The sequence below is a fragment of the Eubalaena glacialis genome, chromosome 8 (genome assembly GCF_028564815.1).
Source record: "Eubalaena glacialis isolate mEubGla1 chromosome 8, mEubGla1.1.hap2.+ XY, whole genome shotgun sequence".
Taxonomy (NCBI): Eukaryota; Metazoa; Chordata; class Mammalia; order Artiodactyla; family Balaenidae; genus Eubalaena; species Eubalaena glacialis.
In genome coordinates, this window is record NC_083723.1 from 20413871 (window position 1) to 20427121 (window position 13251).

The 13251-nt window shown below is 39.5% G+C and overlaps 1 protein-coding gene across 1 annotated transcript in view; it reads left to right on the plus strand.

Moving 5' to 3' along the window:
- The window catches only part of RELN (reelin), a 535801-nt gene that overhangs the window by 133671 nt on the left and 388879 nt on the right, over positions 1–13251 (plus strand). The gene's annotated exons all lie outside the window — the stretch shown is intronic.

The following is a 13251-nucleotide window of genomic DNA, read 5'->3' on the forward strand; positions in this document are numbered from 1 at the left end:
AATAAATTGGGTTACCAAAGCTACATCCATTCCTAAAAAGAAGCAAGCCCACACCTGCTATCAAACATGCCCTAAAGTGGGTCTTTCAAATAAACCTTGATTCGATGGGAGAACGAGGAAGACAAAGCAAATCTGTTTTGATATGTTTTGCCAACTTTAATCAGGGTTTGTTTTTTTTTAAGATGTAGTGCTCTTTCATGTGGGGTGAAATAGTACTCACTGCTTGCTTCTAGTAATAGACTGAGAAGTTTATCACATTTCCAGGATCAATTCCAAGACAGCAACTGATATTTTTAAATAACAATAATTCTTGCATTTGTTATGGCTTTTCTGTTTACAAAATATTCTAGCTGGCATTTTTTTCCATTTGATCCATATAACATACTATAAGTAAAAGATCGGTAATATTAACCCCTTTTCCAGGTAAAGAAACTGAAATGGAGAGGTTGGGCAAATTGACTAAGGTTCCATGGCCTTCAGACATCAGATGTGGGTACTAAATCAAGGTATCTTGACTGCAAGTTCAGGGATTTCCACACTCTGCCTTTGAAAATAAACATTTTTCATTAACTTTTTTCAGGATATCATATACCTAAGAGCCTGAAATAACACTAACTAGCCTTGTGACCTTGGGTTAGTCACTTAGAGTGGAGTAGTGTCATATATATGTTTGTTATGAGAATTCTACTATAGTTGAGAGAGACAGAAGGAAGAATAATAATAATTGGTGCAAGTGATTCTACCTATCTTCCCATCCAAGCAGCATATACCTCTGAGGGAAGGTAAAATACGAGATGTGAATCTGCTGTTGCTTCAGTTTGCCTGAGTTCTTCATGGCTTCAGTAGTGTGAATATCCCCCGGGCTCAGTGTAACTTTATTGTTTAAGGATGCATGTGTTTTGCAAAACATATCACATTCATGTAAGCCAACTACCACATTCAGTGCTCAGCCAACAAAACAGTGATATCTTCCAGTGCTGAGCAACTTAGGGGACTTTTAAAGGGAAAATATTGATTATAAGTGATGTTACCTTATGTGAAAAGTAAGATGTGGCTCCACTGTACTGTCTTGGAGTGGAATGTCCTCATTGAAGAATGGAGCTTTTACCAGTCTCAAAGGAGATTCAGCTGAAGAAATGTACAGAAAAGCACCTTGAAAAAAATCACTCTATAGATATAGGATATATAAATATTGAATGTTTTATTTAGTCTAATCCCACTGAGCAGTCTGCCACCCTCTGTATTCCACCCCCTAGATGCCCCCACTTTAAGCCCCATTCTGTAGCTTTTTCAAAAAATCTTCAAAACTCTAAGAGTCAGTGTCCCATGAAGGTGTGAAAAGAGAACACTAATGTGAGGCCATTAAAGAGAACACAAATGTCAGGCCATTAAAAGGACTCCCCCTGTTACAGGGGTGTGTGATTTTCAGAATAGCAGTCTGGGCCTCTGAGTCCTGGATTCTAACCCCAGATTTCTCACTCATGATCTCTCTGTCCTTAGACGTATCACTTTACCTGCCCGAGCACAAGTTTCCTCATCTGTAAAAGGAGAAGGTTAGGTCAGATGCTTCCAGGGCCGCTTCTGGCTCTAACATTCTGATTCTTTCACATGGTACATGGTGTCACAGCTGTCTTTTGAGTGGAAACTATAATGATCATTATTATTCCTTTTGCTTTTATGCTTTGTGTCTTTTCTTCTTAGAGTCATGAGCATCTTAATACCTGCATTCAAAATGACACACCTTGGGACTTCCCTGGTGGTCCAGTGGTTAAGACTCCCACTTCCACTGCAGGGGGCACGGGTTCAGTTGGGGGGGCTAAGATTCCGCACGCCCTGCGGTGTGCCCCCCCCCAATGACACACCTCTTTTTTCATAGTTGCCAAACTGTTCATTATAGGTGGCCCACATTGCGGCTTATTCTTTTCAGTCTCTTTTGCTGGGCTTTATTATTTGAATAGCAGATGGCCAAGTTCTTAAAGCTTTTCTTCCTTTTACCCTCTCTGTGTTTGGACTGTTTCAGCTCTTCAGGTCCCTAGCCTGTTGGACATTCTCACTCCCCAGTAAGTGTTGATGTGAACTTGAATAGATGTTCACTCTTAAATATGTGGCTCTCCCTAAGTAAATCTTTACATTCCTCAACTGGGGGAAAGAGACGTGCCCATTATCTGATTTCCTGCCTGTTTTGGATCAGATAAGCATTTTTACCATCCTTTAGACCATCTGCTCCTTGCCTCCTATCTGCTGGAAGAGAGCATCCTGGATGCCTAGGGCTGCCCAAGGCTTAGATTTCTGTTCCTTCTCAACTTTGTGTTTCACTACTGCTGACCTTTCTGCCTTTCAGTCATATCCCCTTCATCCTTGGTCCCTTATCTAGGAATCAATCATATGTTTCACTTTAGATGAAGAGTTCATAAAGCAAAACTTTAGTTCTTTATTTCACTAGGAATATAGTGAGGACCTGTCATGTTCCATGCTCCAAACATGGGAGCCATAAATTAGGGTAACTGAAAGGTGGAAACGTAAAAGAGGAATGGGAAAAAATAAGAGAAAGAGGCTTGGGAGTGAAAGAGACAGAGAGACGGGCCAGCCTGGAGGAGGAAAGAGAGATTGAGAGATGAGGTAGGTAGATAGAAAGATAGACGGATGGATGAATAGATAAAGGCATAAATGGTGAAGACCAGTACCACAGTAGGATGGCTGATACTATAACTAAAATTAATTTCCAGTTATCACTGCCTTTCATCTTCCTGAAGTCTATGTATCAGCCATAATCAAGTAGAAATACTCAGTGCTGCAATATTTCACATTTACTGGCAACCAAGCATTTTCAGATTCATACACCAAAAGATCACCATTCTGGAGGGGACCTTCAAGACGGCAGAGGAGTAAGACATGGAGATAACCTTCCTCCCCACAAATACATCAAAAATATATCTACATGTGGAACAACTCCTACAGAACACCTACTGAACGCTGGCAGAAGACCTCAGACTTCCCAAAAGGCAGGAAACTCCCCACATACCTGGGTAGGGCAAAAGAAAAAACAGACAAAATAATACGGACGGGACCTGCACCTCTGGGAGGGAGCTATGAAGGAGGAAAAGTTTCCACACACTAGGAAGCCCCTTCACTGGCGGAGACGGGGTTGGGTGGGGCGGGGGGAGCTTCGGAGCCATGGAGGAGAGTGCAGCAACAGGGGTGCAGAGGGCAAAGCAGAGAGATTCCCTCACAGAGGATCAGTGCCGACCAGCACTCACCAGCCCGAGAGGCTTGTCTGCTCATCTGCTCACCCGCCGGGGCAGGTGTGGGCTGGGAGCTGAGGCTCGGGCTTCGGAGGTCGGATCCCAGGGAGATGAGTGGGGTTGGCTGTGTGAACACAGCCTGAAGGGGGCTAGTGCACCACGGCTAGCTGGGAGGGAGTCCGGGAAGAATTCTGGACCTGCCTGAGAGGCAAGAGACCATTGTTTCAGGGTGTGTGAGGAGAGGGGATTCCTTCCCTGTCTGCCCACAGAAGGCAGAGCACTGCCTGAATGAGTTCTAGAGGCGGGCGCGAGCCGCGGCTATCAGCTCAGACCCCAGATACGGGCATGAAATGCTAATGCTGCTGCTGCAGCCACCAAGAATCCTGTGTGCAAGCACAGGTCACTGTCCACACTGCCCCTCCCGGGAGCCTGTGCAGCCCGCCACTGCCAGGGCCTCGTGATCCAGGGACAAGTTCTCCGGGAGAACACATAGTGCGCCTTAGGCTATTGCAACGTCATACTGGCCTCTGCTGCCACAGGCTTGCCCCAGATTCCAATTATAACTATCGTACCCCTCCCTCCCCCCTGCATTAGTGAGCCAGAGCCCCCTAATCAGCTGCTGCTTTAACCCCATCCTGTCTGGGAGGGAAGAGATGCCTGAAGGCAACTAACATGCAGAGGTGGGGCCAAATCCAAAGCTGAACCCCAGTAGCTGTGCAAACAAAGAAGAGAAAGGGAAATCTCTCCCAGCAGCCTCAGGAGCAGCGGATTAAAGCTCCACAAACAACTTGATGTACTCTGCATCTGTGGAATACCGGAATAGACAACGAATCATCCAAAAATTGAGTTGGTGGACTTTGGGAGCAACTGTAGACATGGGGTTTGCTATCTGCGACTGATTTGTTTATGATTTTTATGTTTATCTTAGTATACATTTTAGCGCTTGTTATCATTGGTGGATTTGTTTATTGGTTTGGTTGCTCTCTTCTTTTTTTTCTTTCCTTTTTTTCTCTTTTTTTATTATTAAAAAATATTTTTTTTATTTTAATAATTTTTAAAAATTTACTCATTTATTTATTTATTTTCTTTCTTATTATCTCCCTTTTCTCCTGAGCCATGTGGCTGATAGGGTCTTGGTGCTCCGGCCTGGTGTCAGACCTGAGCCTCTGAGGTGGGAGGGCGGAGTTCAGGACATTGGACCACCAAAGACCTCCCAGCCCCATGTAATATCAATCGGCAAGAGCTGTCCCAGAGATCTCCATCTCAATGCTAAGACCCAGCTCCACTCAATGGCCAGCAAGTTACAGTGCTGGAGGCCCCGTGCCAAACAACTGGCAAGACAGGAACACAACCCCACCCATTAGCAGGCTTATGATTTTAGGCTGCCTAAAATCATAAGAAGTTCATAGACACCCCAAAACACACCCCAAAACACACCACCAGACATGGCCCTGCCTACCAGAAAGACAAGATTCAGCCCCACCCACCAGAACAAAGGCACCAGTCCCCTCCACCAGGAAGCCCACACAAGCCACTGAACCAGCCTCACCCACTGGGGGCAGACACCACAAACAACAGGAACTACGAACCTGCAGCCTACGAAAAGGAGACCCCAAATACAGTAAGTTAAGCAAAATGAGAAGACAGAGAAATATGCAGCAGATGAAGGAGCAAGGTAAAAACCCTCCAGACCAAACAAATGAAGAGGAAATAGGCAGTCTACCTGAAAGATAATTCAGCGTAATGATAGTAAAGATGATCCAAAATCTTGGAAATAGAATGGAGAAAATACAAGAAACGTTTAACAAGGACCTAGAAGAACTAAAGAGCAAACAAACAATGATGAACAACACAATAAATGAAATTAAAAATTCGCTAGAAGGAATCAATAGCAGAATAACTGAGGCAGAAGAACGGATAAGTGACCTGGAAGATAAAATAGTGGACATAACTACCGCAGAACGTAATGAAGAAAAAGAATGCAAAGAATTGAGGACAGTCTCAGAGACCTCTGGGACAATATTAAATGCACCAACATTCAAATTATAGCGGTCCCAGAAGAAGAAGAGGAAAAGAAAGGGTCTGCGGAAATGTTTGAAGAGGTTATAGTTGAAAACTTCCCTAACATGGGAAAGGAAATAGTCAAGTCCAGGAAGCACAGAGAGTCCCATACAGGATAAATCCAAGGAGAAACACGCCAAGGCACATATTAATCAAACTATCAAAAATTAAATACAAAGAAAAAATAGTAAAAGCAACAAGGGAAAAGCAAGAAATAACATACAAGGGAATCCCATAAGATTAACAGCCGATCTTTCAGCAGAAACTCTGCAAGCCAGAAGGGAGTGGCAGGACATATTTAAAGTGATGAAAGGGAAAAACCTACAACCAAGATTACTCTACCCAACAAAGATCTCATTCAGATTTGATGGAGAAATTAAAACCTTTACAGACAAGCAAAAGCTAAGAGAATTCAACACCACCAACCAGGTTTACAGCAAATGCTAAAGGAACTTCTCTAGGCAGGAAACACAAGAGAAGGAAAAGACCTACAATAACAAACCCAAAACAGTTAAGAAAATGGTAATACGAACATACATATCGATAACTACCTTAAATGTAAATGGATTAAATGCTCCAATCAAAAGACATAGACTGGCTGAATGGATACAAAAACAAGAGTCATACGTATATATGCTGTCTACAAGAGACCCACTTCAGACCTAGGGACACACACGGACTGAAAGTGAGGGGATTGAAAAAGCTATTTCATGCAAATGGAAATCAAAAGAAAGCTGGAGTAGCAATTCTCATATCAGACAAAATAGACTTTAAATGAAGACTATTACAAGAGACAAAGAAGGACACTACATAATGATCAAGGGATCAATCCAAGAATATATAACAATTGTAAATATTTATGCACCCAACATAGGAGCACCTCAATACATAAGGCAAATGCTAACAGCCATAAAAGGGGAAATCAACAGTAATACAATAAGAGTAGGGACTCTAACACCCCACTTTCACCAATGGACAGATCATGCAAAATGAAAATAAGTAAGGAAACACAAGCTTTAAATGATATATTAAATAAGGTGGATTTAATTGATATTTATAGGATGTTCCATCCAAAAACAGCAGAATACACTTTCTTCCCAAGTGCTCATGGAACATTCTCCAGGATAGATTATATCTTGGGTCACAATTCAAGCCTTGGTAAATTTCAGAAAGTTGAAATCGTATCAAGTATCTTTTCCGACCACAATGCTATGAGACTAGATATCAATTACAGGGAAAAAAACTGTAAAAAATACAAACACAGGGAAGCTAAACAATACACTACTGAATAACCAAGAGATCACCTAAGAAATCAAAGAAATCAAAAAATACCTAGAAACAAATGACAGTGAAAACACGAAGACCCAAAACCTATGGGATGCAGCAAAAGCAGTTCTAAGAGGGAAGTTTATAGCAATACAATCTTACCTCAAGAAACAAGAAATATCTCAAATAAACAACCTAATCTTACACCTAAAGCAATTAGAGAAAGAAGAACAAAAAACCCCAAAGTTAGCAAAAGGAAAGAAATCATAAAGATCAGATCAGAAATAAATGAAAAAGAAATGAGGGAAACAATAGCGAAGATCAATAAAACTAAAAGCTGGGTCTTTGAGAAGTTAAACAAAATTGATAAACCATTAGCCAGACTCATCAAGAGAAAAAGGGAGAAGACTCAAAACAACAGAATTAGAAATGAAAAAGGAGAAGTAACAACTGACACTGCAGAAATACAAATGATCATGAGAGATTACTGCAAGCAACTATATGCCAATGAAATGGACAACCTGGAAGACATGGACAAATTCTTAGAAAGGCACAACCTTCTGAGACTGAACCAGGAAGAAATAGAAAATATAAACAGGCCAATCACAAGTACTGAAATGAAATGGTGATTAAAAATCTTCCAACAAACAAAAGCCCAGGACTAGATGGCTTCACAGGCGAATTCTATCAAATATTTAGAGAAGAGCTAACACCCATCCTTCTCAAACTCTTCCGAAATATAGCAGAGGGAGGAACACTCCCAAACTCATTCTATGAGGCCACCATCACCCTGATACCAAAACCAGACAAAGATGTCACAAAAAAATACAACTAGAGGCCAATATAACTGATGAACATAGATGCAAAAATCCTCAGCAAAATACTAGCAAATAGAATCCAACAGCACATTAAAAGGATCATATACCATGATTAAGTGGGGTTTATCCCAGGAATGCAAGGATTCTTCAATATATGCAAATCAATCAATGTGATAAACCATATTAATAAACTGAAGGATATAAACCATATGATCATCTCAGTAGATGCAGAAAAAGCTTTCAACAAAATTCAGCACCCATTTATGATAAAAACTCTCCAGAAAGTAGGCATAGAGGGAACTTACCTCAACATAATACAGGCCATTTATGACACACCCACAACCATCTTCAATCTCAATGGTGAAAAACTGAAACCATTTCCGCTAAGATCAGGAACAAGACAAGGTTGCCCATTCTCACCGGTATTATTCAACGTAGTTTTGGAAGTTTTAACCACAGTACTCAGAGAAGCAAAAGAAATAAAAGGAATCCAAATCGGAAAAGAAGATGTAAAACTGTCACCGTTTGCAGATGACATGATACTATACATAGAGAATCCTAAAGATGCTACCAGAAAACTACTAGAGCTAATCAATGAATTTGGTAGAGTAGCAGGATACAGAATTAATGCACAGATATCACTTGCATTCTATACACTAATGATGAAAAATCTGAAAGAGAAATTAAGGAAAACCCCCATTTACCATTGCAACAAAAAGAATAAAATACCTAGGAATAAACCTACCAAAGGAGAAAAAAGACCTGTATGCAGAAAACTGTAAGACACTGATGAAAGAAATCAAAGGTGATACAAACAGATACAGAGATATACCATGTTCTTGGATTGGAAGAGTCAACATTGTGAAAATTACTGTACCCAAAGCAATCTACAGATTCAGTGCAATCCCTATCAAACTACCAATGACATTTTTCACAGAAAGAACAAAAAATTTCACAGGTTGTATGGAAACACAAAAGACCCCAAATAGCCAAAGCAATCTTGAGAAAGAAAAAGGGAACTGGAGGAATCAGCCTCCCTGACTTCAGACTATACTACAAAGCTACAGTAATCAAGACAGTATGGTACTGGCACAAAAATAGAAATATAGATCCATGGAACAGGATAGAAAGCCCAGAGATAAACCCACACACATATGGTCACCTTATCTTTGGTAAAGGAGGCAAGGATATACAATGGAGAAAAGACAGCCTCTTCAATAAGTGGTGCTGGGAAAACTGGGCAGCTACATGTAAAAGAATAAAATTAGAACAATCCCTAACACTGTATACAAAAATAAACTCAAAATGGATTAAAGACCTAAATGTAAGGCCAGACACTATAAAACTCTTAGAGAAAAACATAGAACACTCTATGACATAAATCACAGCAAGATCCTTTTTGACCCACCTCAGAGAGAAATGGAAATAAAAACAAAAATAAACAAATGGGACCTAATGAAACTTAAAAGCTTTTGCACAGCAAGGAAACCATATGCAAGACGAAAAGACAACCCTCAGAATGGAAGAAAATATTTGCAAATGAAGCAACTGACAAAGGATTAATCTCCAAAATTTACAAGCAGCTCATGCAGCTCAATATCAGAAAAACAAACAACCCAATCCAAAAATGTGCAGAAGACCTAAATAGACATTTCTCCAAAGAAGATATACAGATTGCCAACAAACACATGAAAGGATGCTCAACATCACTAATCATTAGAGAAATACAAATCAAAACTACAATGAGGTATCACGTCACACCGGTCAGAATGGCCATGATCAAAAAATCTACAAGCAATAAATGCTGGAGAGGGTGTGGAGAAAAGGGAACCCTCTTGCACTGTTGTTGGGAATGTAAATTGATACAGTCACTATGGAGAACAGTATGGAAGTTCCTTGAAAATCTAAAAATAGAACTACCTTATGACCCAGCAATCCCACTACTGATGAAAGTATATACTGGGCATATACCCTGAGAAAACCATAATTCAAAAAGAGTCATGTACCACAATGTTCATTGCAGCACTATTTACAATAGCCAGGATATGGAAGCAACCTAAGTGTCCATCGACAGATGAATGGATAAAGAAGATGTGGCACATATATACAATGGAATATTACTCAGCCATAAAAAGAAATGAAATTGAGTTATTTGTAGTGAGGTGGATGGACCTAGAGTCTGTCATACAGAGTGAAGTAAGTCAGAAAGAGAAAAACAAATACACTGACGCATATGTATGGAATCTAAAAAAAAAAAAATGGTACTGATGAACCTAGTTGCAGGGCAGGAATAAAGGGGTAGACATAGAAGATGGACTTGAGGGCATGGAGTGGGAGGGCGAAGCTGGGGCGAAGTGGAAGAGTAGCATTGACATACATACACTACCAAACGAAATATAGCTAGTGGGAAGAGCCTGCATTGCACAGGGAGATCGTTTGGTGCTTTGTGACCACTTAGAGGAGTGGGATAGGGAGGGTGGGAGAGAGACGCAAGAGGGAGGGGATATGGGGATATATGTACATATAGCTGATTCACTTTGTTGTACATAAAGCAATTATACTCCAGTAAAGATGTTTAAAAAAAAACCAAAAAGATCACCTTTCTGTACTGCCTGAAAAATCTTAGGTTTTCCTTCTTTAGTGAGAAAATTTGTACTTGTTATATTCCATTTTGCTTCTTGGATTTCCTATATCTTGGTCTTATCCAGGAGAGTTTAGAGTTATAATCAGAGGGAACTAAACCTGAGGGGTAGCCACTGAATTAATTTAGGAGTCCCCTACTGGCAAAATCTGACTTTATTTTTGCATATGTGATATTGTGATTTATAATAAGAAATATATATTTGTTCTTGACTTAGTTCCTGGCGCAGAGCTCCTAAAACCCTTGGAATTTCCTGTGATAAGAGCCATTAAAACGTCTTTTGTTATGTTAATGAGGTGATTTTTAGAAAGGCCTTCAGTAACCTAAGGATGGGGCCTGTTTGTCAGCAGAGGTGACCATGTGATTAGAAGGTTGGCACTTTCAGTAAACCTTCTCACCCCTCTAACCTCCCAGGAGGGAAGAGGAGCTGGAGGTTGAATCATGGCAAATGGCAAATGATTTAATCAATCGTGACTATGTAATGAATTCTTCATAAAAAACCCAAAAGGACAGGGCTCAGAGAGCTTCCAGGTGGAAATTTGGCACATCTGGAGAGGGCCTGGGAGCTCTGTGCCCCTTCCTCATACCTTGCCCAATGCGTCTCTTTCATCTGGTTGTTGCCGAGTTATATCCTTTCACGATAAACTGGTGATTTAGTAAGTAGCATGTTTCTCTGAGTTTTGTGAACCGCCCTAGCAAATAAATCAAACCCTAGGAGGGCGTCTTGGTAACCTCTGATTTGTAGCCAGTCACTGAGAAGTACAGGTAACAACCTGGACTTGAGACCAGTGTCTGAAGTCCAAGGAGGGGTTCTTGGAACCTCCAATCTGTAGCTGATTGTTCCAGAAGCATAGGTGATAAGCATAGGCGATTGGCATGTGAAGTCAGGGCAGAGTGAGGGCATTCTTTGTAGGACTGACCCTTAACCTGTGGGATCTGATGCTATCTCCAGGTAGATAGTGTCAAAATTGAGTTGAATTGTAGGACACCCAGCTGGTGTCCAGAGAATTGCTTGGATGTGTGAGAAAATTACAGAGTTCTTCTCTGTAATTGTGCCACCAAGTAAATATACAGTTAAGTTAATATGCTTAATTTTACTTTCAATTATTAGAGATTGTTTTTTATTTAATTTTGTTTCAGAATTACACAAATAATTTACATGATTAAAAGTATCTATGGAATCCACAAAACAAGATTTATTCCAAGAAGTCTTGTTTCTCTCCTGTATTTCATTCCTCCCCCTCTATGTAATCATTTAAAAAATTATAGGGTTTTTTGTTTGTTTTATAATATAAACAAATGTCTCTATATTGGTGTATACCTGTATCAACGTCTGTATCTGTATATCTTCTTCCCCCTCATAGGTAAATAATGATAACAATAATCTAAACATAAATATACATACATAATTTCTATATCTATGTTGTTTTAAAAAAATTAACAATATCTGTAGGACACCGATCAATAGTAATGTATAGACACATTTGTCATTCCTTTTTTATAGCTGTATAGTACTTCATTGTGTGTACCATATTTATTCATCATCCCCTATTAATAGTCATTTGGGTGGTTCTAGGTTTTTTTTTCCTATAAATAAGTAGTAGTGTAAAGCAGTGTTTATCAACTTTTGACATTAAAAAAGATTACTGAATCCTACCTCTTCAACTTCTGATTCAGTGGGTGACTTATTATGTTAAATTGATTTTTTACTTCAAGTGTCAATATTGTGTGTGTGTATGTATGTGTGTGTGTGTGTGTGTGTTTGTATTGTAGAAAATTTTACTCACGTACAAAACTAGACATAATAGCTCAAGGAACCCCCATGCATCTGTCACCCAGTTTCAACGATCATCAACTCAGAACCAATTTTGTTTTATCAGTATCCTCACTCATTTTCCCTTTTCCCACTGGATTGTTTTGAGGCAAATCTCAGGCTTGAATTTTGTGACTTTGATCAAATTACTTAACCATGTTAAGTGTCAGTTGCCTCCTCTGTAACATGGGAATAATCGTACCTATTGTCAGTGGTGTGCTGGTAAACGTTTAAGAACCAGCTCTCTGGGGGAAAAGAAATCCTGATTTGTATCATGTGGCAGTTTCTGTGATGTAAATCCTCACAGCGTGGCCAGTTTCAGGCTACCAATGTGATGTCACTGAATTGGGAAGAGTTGGGAAGAGACATTCAGCTACAATCAGCAGCGTTCTTTAGCCTGTATAAGCCAGCTCCACCATACCACGCTGCCACTTCATAGAGTTGTCGTGAGGATTTATTGGGGGGAAAAAGTGCAGGTAATAGAGTAACCATCAATAACTTGTAGCTCTTACTGTTCTTAGTATTTCTAGCCTAATGAGACTCTTATCACTTCAGAGACTCCTTCAACAGGTTTTTCCTCATTACATGTTTTCCTGCATCTAAACATTCAGTTCTCAGTACTATCACAGGACCCATAAAGCAGTGTGATCCCATTCACTGACTTACTCCGTATAATAATTGGCTTGCTACACGTTATAATTAAAATAAAAACTTAAATACCTTAATCCCTTAGGGAATATAGCAAAGAAGTGTTGAAGTATTTGCCTCACAGATTTCATAATCTGATGAATATTAAGTGTTTTGAGGGGAGTATAAAGTTATTTCAGTGTTTTTTTTGTTTTTATTATTTTTTAGTCTTGTCAATTAATTACCTTCTGCTGTTGATAGAAACATCTGAGGAAATATAAATATATATATAAATATATATATAAATAAATATTTCCATTTATAGTTATGATATAATGAACAGCATATGTCCAATTCAGTTTATCATGGCTTGGCTTGCATCTTTAAAGCCAATAAAATAAGTAATTGTACTAATGCCTTTAGAGGCTATAGCTTAATGGTGTACTTATATTGCTTTGACATTTTGTTCATGGGGATTTGAGGAATGTTAATTGTTGTCATTGTGCACATTTAAAAAAAATTGAAGTGGTCTCAGTGTCTTAACATTGGATATCTTATCTTCGCTCTGTAATCTTTTCTCAGTGAGCTGAAAGCAAGTCAGACAAATCCTGAAACCTCTGTCACTATGTTCTGTGCTCCATTTATTCAATATTGGGAAGCTTGCTATAGATTCGACACAGAAAGGGGAAATCAAATAAAATTGGATGCATTGTGCGCCATGTTAAAAATTCAATTAACATTATATTTACATTATATATAATCCAGTATTTGTAAGACTAAATA